The sequence below is a fragment of the Heteronotia binoei genome, chromosome 15, assembly GCF_032191835.1.
Source record: "Heteronotia binoei isolate CCM8104 ecotype False Entrance Well chromosome 15, APGP_CSIRO_Hbin_v1, whole genome shotgun sequence".
NCBI classification, from domain to species: domain Eukaryota; kingdom Metazoa; phylum Chordata; class Lepidosauria; order Squamata; family Gekkonidae; genus Heteronotia; species Heteronotia binoei.
The window spans coordinates 36,374,649-36,382,171 of record NC_083237.1 but is presented as its reverse complement, the minus strand read 5'-3'; the positions used below and the strand labels follow the sequence as shown (position 1 = coordinate 36,382,171).

Genomic DNA, 7,523 nt, shown 5'->3' with positions numbered 1-7,523 from the left:
ACTGCACATCTTATCACACCCTTTGTCTACCTTGGCATCGCTGTCTTTGGAATGTGGTGGTTTGTATGGAGATAGTAAAGTGAATGAGATGAAAATGGCACATGGGGGCAGGGGAGAGGCCTCAGCATCATATAATCCTGAGATTTTAGAATGTAAGCAAATTTAAAAGTTTTAATACTGAAGCAAAGTTGGGGGGAAGCATGAATAAGGGTAAACCACACAAAATGCCAGATTTAGGCGGTTTAAACAACTGATTCTTATCAACTGATGTTGAAAATTTTGTAAGAACCAATGCCAACCTGATGGAATCCCCTGCCAAATGAGATCTGTGTCCTGTGGGACCTAATGTAGTTCTAAAAGCCTCCAAGGCAGAGATGTTCTGCCAGTCCGATGGCTGAAGACAGCAATGGTCTTTCCATATAGCCTGCGTTCCTCTCTCCTTTCCCCTACAAAGTGAAGACACAAATAGTGTGCTGTATGTACTATCTGTAACTTGTATATTGCAAATTGTAACTTGTCACTGAATTTAAGGTGTTAAATATTTTTATCAGGAATGTTGTTTCAACTGAAATGTTTCCCACTCTGAGCCCTGCTGCATGTGGGAGGGTGGGTTATGTGTTAAATAATATAAATAAAGGGCACATTAAGGTTGAAAAGAAAGAAAAAACAACAGTCTTTTCAATCAATTTTATTTTATTCTTGCAGAGGTCACCTTTTACAGTTGCAAAATATCTACCCCCTGTACTTACTAAGAGCTCGCTGAACTGCTCCCTGCACTTCCTTATTCCTCAAACTGTAGATCAGGGGATTGAGCATTGGAGTAATGATGGCATAGAGTACAGCAACCAGGCGGTCCTGCTCCATGGAATGACTGGAGGAAGGACGTATGTAAGTATACATGAGGGTGCCATAGAAGATGCTCACTACAGTGAGATGGGAAACAGGTGGAAAACGCCTTGCTCCTACCTTGAGCCGTATGCATTTTCAGCACTGAGGAGACAATGAGGATGTAGGAGAAAATAATTACACTGAAGTCACACTCATGATACACCCTGAGACGTTTAAGATCACCAACTGGAGAACTGACGTATCAGAGCAAGAGATCTGCAGAAGGGGAGGAATGTCACAGAAGAAGTGATCAATTTCATTAGAGTGGCAGAAGTCAAGGGGAAAAAACCAAGGCTGTGTTGGCCATGGAATTTAAGTTTCCAATAGCACAGGAACATGCCAGGAGTCCCCAACATACTTTCTGACTCATGAGAAGGGTGTAGCTCAGTGGGTGGCAGATAGCTGCATAGAGGTCATATGCCATGGCTAAGAGAAGCAGACACTCTGTGCTCCCTAATGAGCAAAAGAAATACAGTTGGAGTGCACATCCAATGAAAGAGATGTCTCCCAGCAAGAGGTCCCACAACATCTTTGGGGCAGTGGTGGAAGTATAGCAGATCTCAATAAAGGACAGATTGCCCAGGAGGAAGTACATGGAAGTTTAGAGGCACTGATCTATCCGGATCAGGGTAATGATGGCTAGATTCCCCACCAAAGTTAATAGATAGACTAATAAGGCAAGAGCAAAAAGAAGAGACTTTTTTCTTTGGGTGAACAGAGAATCCCAAGAGAACAAACTCTGTGACACTGGTCTGGTTCTGTTTTCCCAGAGGCTTGATGAAGTCCATCTTCATGCAGGACAGTGAGCCTTTGTTCACAGTAGCTTGGTCCGTCAATGTGGACAGTTTCATAAAGAGGAGAGAGAGAGAGTGTCAGTGGTCAATTTTTCTTATTCACTTTCCATTAAAAGTATACTTTTAAAATTCAATTTTACATTTAGAAAGCACAAATGCATAATGTAGGTCAAGAGGGAGACTACAGTCTATCTGTTAGCCAGTGTCATATTTCTAGTATAATCACTTAGCTCTTCCGATACTGGAATTCTTGAACCGAATCAACCTTAGCTGGACCTTGAAAAGTACATATGTGCTTAAATCAAGAGTGCATTTTCAGACTCATTTAACAAATGACCACTATCTATTTCTACCAGTTTATGTAGAGATACTCTTGCTTTTTAAGTTTAAACACACATTGGTAGCTTTATTAAATATTCTTAATAGGAAATACATCAGGCATGACTGGTATTTTCTGCATTTGACAGGAAGCCAGAAGGTCAGAGGCAATTACTTTGCTGGTGGCATTTACTTGCATGTACTAAGCACAAGAGGACTGCAGCCTTAAGTTCCCTTCCTCACTTCTTCTGCTTGATTCCTCCACCCTTAAACTGATCATGCATCCACCTCTTTCCATTTACCAGCATCAAATCCACACTTCCCCTGAATCCAGTGTTCTAAACTGTTTTTCTAACTGTGGTGCCCCCTGTTGGTGTCCCCTCCTCATTGAGCCTCTGCCATAGTGAAAGAGGGAGGCCAGGGTGTGCTTAAGGCCTCAGAAATGTGCATTGGGGTGAGTTACAGCTCTCAGCCATCGTCTCCGTGGAGTAAGTTCACTGGGCAACCTCTCTCTTTTTTTGTCTGCCCTTACTCCTCTTGTCTTCCTCCCCAGCCGGCAACAGCATTTTCCCTTTATTGCTTCAGACCTCTGTGCCTATTTCCACCCTGAAGTGCTATTCCCCCACACCACTGTCAGTCCCTGTTTCCCCTGTCCCATTGGTACTTGGTTCTTTCCTCCCTCCTGTCTCCCACCCTTTCCCAGCTCCTCTAGGGGTGTCCCTCTATGGGGCATTGTCAGCCCATTATGGTCCTGCCATGCCTGGTGTCATGTGTGTCCAACCCACCGACTGCAGCTCCATCTCTGTCCTTGCCACTTGACTCCACTCCTCCTCAGGGCCCCCAGGATGCCCAACGCCAGCCAGGTTGGTAGGAGGGCGTGGGACATTGGGTGGGGCAGCTCTTCCCCTGGCCACTGCTTCTTCTCAGGGAGAGGGGCTCTCTCAGGACAGGGTTGCTGCGGACCTGGGAGAGTCCAGGACGTCACGGCCTGGACACTAACTGGCTCCTGTGCTTCTCACATCAGTTTAAATGGCAGGCATGAGCCAATAAATGTTTGCTCACTTTTACTGAAAGTTCCAGTTGGTAATGTCTGTAGATCAAGTTTGCATTAAAGGCAGAGGAACAAATCAAGCCTCTTTCTGGTCAGCTGGCAACTTTATCTGGAGCTCCCACTTCGAAACAGTGCTCCACTTTTCTCTGTGCGATGTGCTGTGCTAATAATTCCTGTGTAGGCTGATGTGTGGGGAACACCTCCTGGAAGAAGGGGCTATCAGAAACAGTAGTATATGCAAAGTGTTGCTGTAGAGGCTTTGGTTAAACCCACCATTAAAAAGAACTCTTATTTAAAGTCGTGAGGCATTCCAATATGCTTCCTGGAATCTACTGAAATAATCTAAAGAGGACTGCAAGGATTTATGCACAAGTAGTCATCTGGAGCACTAGCACTTTAATTTATCTGTAGAAGCAGACAAATGGTTGCTCAAGCTGGGAAGTCAGAAATTGACATGCAGGAATAAAACTATGAACTTTTGCTATTTCTGTTCCTATTGTAATTTTTGCATGATTATGACGAATTCTTAGCTATGATATGTAAAGCTGGTATTTAAAAATGTTATAAAGAGTATTTTGATACTTAGAGTGCTCATTCTGTAAAACGTTTTGTTATTTTTCCACAGTTTTTTTGGTTGGTTATAGAAAATTTCTTTTGAGCCATTACTATAAATGATGTCTCTTTAAATGTAGGTCTGCCCTTAACACCTATGTGGAAGAAGGTTCCCTTAACTCACCATGGCTAGTAGTAGCTGTCCTCTATTAATCTGTAAACCTCTTTAGAGCCATCTATACTTGTGACTATCGGTACATTCATTGACAGTGCATTCCACAATTAAATTACTCATTGACTGAGTGTTTCTTTCTCTCTCTTTTGAACCTTCACCCCAACAATTTCTTTGGTTGCCCCTGAATTCTAGTACTATGGGACAATGGGAAAAAGTTCTATCTAGTTATCCCACACCACACATAACTTTATAAAACTTAATCAAATCCTCTCTTAGCCATCTTTTTTTTCTAGACTGAAAAGTTTGAAATTCCTATGAGTTTGTCCTCATAGGAAAGGTGCTGCAACCCCTTAATCACCTTGGTTGCCCTCTTCTGCAACTTTTCAGTTCCACAGTATTCTCTTACCTTCTCTGCAAATGCTTCCTTCTTCATCTAAGGGGTAGGAGACCTGTTGAGGCAAAAACAGGTAGGAGACCTGTTTAGGGTGGGACGGTGGCTCAGTGGTAGAGCATCTGCTTGGGAAGCAGAAGGTCCCAGGTTCAATCCCTGACATCTCCAAAAAAGGGTCCAGGCAAATAGGTGTGAAAAACCTCAGCTTGAGACCCTGGAGAGCCGCTGCCAGTCTGAGAAGACAATACTGACTTTGATGGACCAAGGGTCTGATTCAGTATAAGGCAGCTTCATATATGTAAAAAGTGACATTGAAGGAAATCTTTCAAGGTGGTAAGCCAAAGGAGTAGAGAGAAGTTAGCTCACATCCCTTAAAGAATACTTTTTTGTTTTGAAAACTGAACCCTCCACCGCAAGCCCATGTTTATAGAGTAGGTCTATCACTATCCTTGTAACTTTGCCTACACATGGGGAAATATCACAAGGACATTTCCCCCTAGCTTTTTGCAGGACAAAAAAAGACTGATCTTGTTTATCCCACCAACATTTTCAAATAGCAATTCTGAAGTCAAAAAGCAAAACTTCCTTTTATTAGCTGTGCCTTTTCATCCATTATTTCTTCTTGTTGACAACTTATTATATAGTAAAAATGTTAAAAATGCACTCAAATTATCAACTGTTTCAGGTGGGAAAAGCAAGAAAGGCTGAGGGAATCTGTGCAATGAGATAAATTGATATGAAAAATTGGTTGTGTCTTGTTATTTCTCTGCATTCACATCTTAAAAACATGTCAAGAGTATGGAAGACAGCTGTGGTGAAACAGGCCTGCTGTGGCTTGCAGGCCCTGTTCCACCCTGCCCGTCAAGGTTTTCCCAACAACTGGCTTTCGTCCCCTCCTTGATAACTTACCACCAACCACTAGGGGAGTCAGGGATCCCAGGATCCCTTCCATGTTCTCTTACCTCTGTGTTGCCACTGCCCAGTGATTGGTCACCACAGGGACTGTTTACTGCCTTGTGTACCCCTGGAGGAATAACTACTTGCCAACAGACTGCCTTTCCCCTGCTACTCCTTTTAAAATAACATGTCCAAGGTCACGGAGGTCTATGCAATACAGAGAACCACCACCAGCATCCAAAGTTATAAAGTATCTATTAAAAAGAAAACGTTCACAAGCATACTTTTAGCCCAGCACCAGACTGAGGAAGAGATTGAAAATAAATGGGTGAAATACAATTCTCTGTCCCTCTTTTTATACATGGGGTGCGGCCACACCTCACATTAAAAGCGGGTGTGTAGCGCTCAAATTTGAACCACTGAATATTGATTTGATGCAGGGCTGTTCAGACGAGCATCCAAGAATGCGACTCATTCTGTTGTTAAGTGATCACACATCCAAAACTATCATGCTCTTTTCTTGGAGCATGTGTGATCAGATGTTGATTTCTGGGAGGAGAGGGGGTCCATTGAACACGCGCCCAACTGTTTGGAGGTGGGAAATCAAACAATGCTTCAGAGGCAGGGGGGAAGGGGGGAAATTTCCAGAATTAACATTGGGGATTCAAACCAGGGGACTGCCAGGAATTAATTTCCTAAAAATTGGAAGTGACAATGATATCTGGAAATCCTCCACATTGAAAAAAAAAAATTGTTTTCTGTTCTGAAGAGTGGGATAACGTTCCCCCCCCCCCTCCGATCCTGTTTTGATTGGAGAAGCAGAAGCGTCACCTCAGATTCCCGGATGATCTGGCAATGTGCATGTCTGCTGGGGCTTTAAAAAAAAAAAAAAAAAAGGTGGGAGGGGCAGTAAACATTCCAAGGGGCAGTATCGCACGTAAGCTGTCCAAACAGGAAAAAAGCCGATTTTGTGTCGCTGTTTTGAAAAAGGGCCGGACTTTCTGCGCTGTCAAATTAATGCGGCACTGATCCGCAGCAAGTCGGAATGACCCTGGATTACACTCGATTGCCAGATGTGGATGTCTGAATGAACACATTTAATCCGTCAGCGAGATGGAGCTGTGTCGCCACTAATGGTATGTCTGGCTGCACCCATGCTCTATCAGATGTTAAAATATGGGAAAGGCTTTTTAGCTTAGGATGTTATTGATCTCTACAGAGTTTCATTACTTGGAAGCTTCCTCCAGGTCTCCAGGAAAGCACATTGTTAAAGGTTGCCTCCTCCCAGCCTCAGAGTTCTGCCTGCTTTTCACTTTCTCTTTGTTCCCATGGGTTTTACCAGCATTCTTTTCCCCCACTCACTGATCAGGCTAGGCCAGGTCAGGGCTTTTCCTGAAGTCTTCACATTTTTTCATTCCTGAAGGCTCTCTATTATATAATTCATCCTGAACTCGGTTCCCTACTGGGGGGGGGGGGGGGAACTGGCACATTCCATTGTCTCTAGCTAGACCTATTAGCATTTTTATGAAGGTAGGCTGTGGCAAGTCTGGAAAGCAATTCAACTGACTTCCTGACTGTTCTCTTTCTAGAGGGGGGGGCATTTAAAACATAGAGTGAAGGTTTTGCTCATTTCACACCACCAAAGAAAAAAATATTTCTTCAAAAAATCATTAAAGATACATGTGACCCATGTGGAGTTTTAATGCCATGTTTAAAGTCCTATCCTTTCTCTAACACATGATAATTATCTCTTAGAGAACAGAGAGATAAATATTTCTACCTTTTGAATTTAAATAATGTGGCAATTCGAGGTGAAATGACCTTGTGGCTGCCCTAATGTTTATGAGTGATATTTCAGCATATGCTGGTCAACTGAATTTTTCAAGAAACTTTTCGGTTAGTGTAAATCATAACCTGGAGCTGGATTCAACCAGGTCTTCTGGTGTTGGAAAGGGGAGAAGTGGGTCTCCTCAGACCATAACTATGCTGGAAGTGTTGAGGCCTGCCAGAACAAAGCTATATCACACAAGAGCTGCATTAAAGAGTGGATATGGGTGAGACTGAGGAAAATGTTTGGTTGGATCAACCCCCTGGGATATTGTACTCAGAAATCAGGTTTACCATGTAGAATCCAATGAAGACTCACATTTCATGACCTTAACTGTATAAGCATGATCAAAGGACTGTGCTTAAACAGTCTTACATCGGGTGTGATCACACAAGGCATCTAGCATAGCAGTATCCCAGCTTTGATGTGTGTGGAGGTATTCACACAGCCCCTGCCCTGCTGCAGGGAGATGCACTGACTGCACACACACACAAGGAGCATTCAGTCTGCTCATGTACATGTGGGGCAGGTGCATTGCACACCCAGCCATTCAGGCAACCAGAAAATGTGCCCTATATATGGTTTAAAGATTTGCAGCCAGAAAGTTCCCAATAATTATTTAATCCAGA

At 43.2% G+C, this 7,523-nt stretch overlaps 1 pseudogene; it reads right to left on the bottom strand.

Moving 5' to 3' along the window:
• Positions 1-732: 732 nt before the first annotated feature.
• Positions 733-1,483, bottom strand: LOC132583390 (olfactory receptor 5F1-like; annotated as a pseudogene).
• Between the last annotated feature and the right edge of the window lie 6,040 nt (positions 1,484-7,523).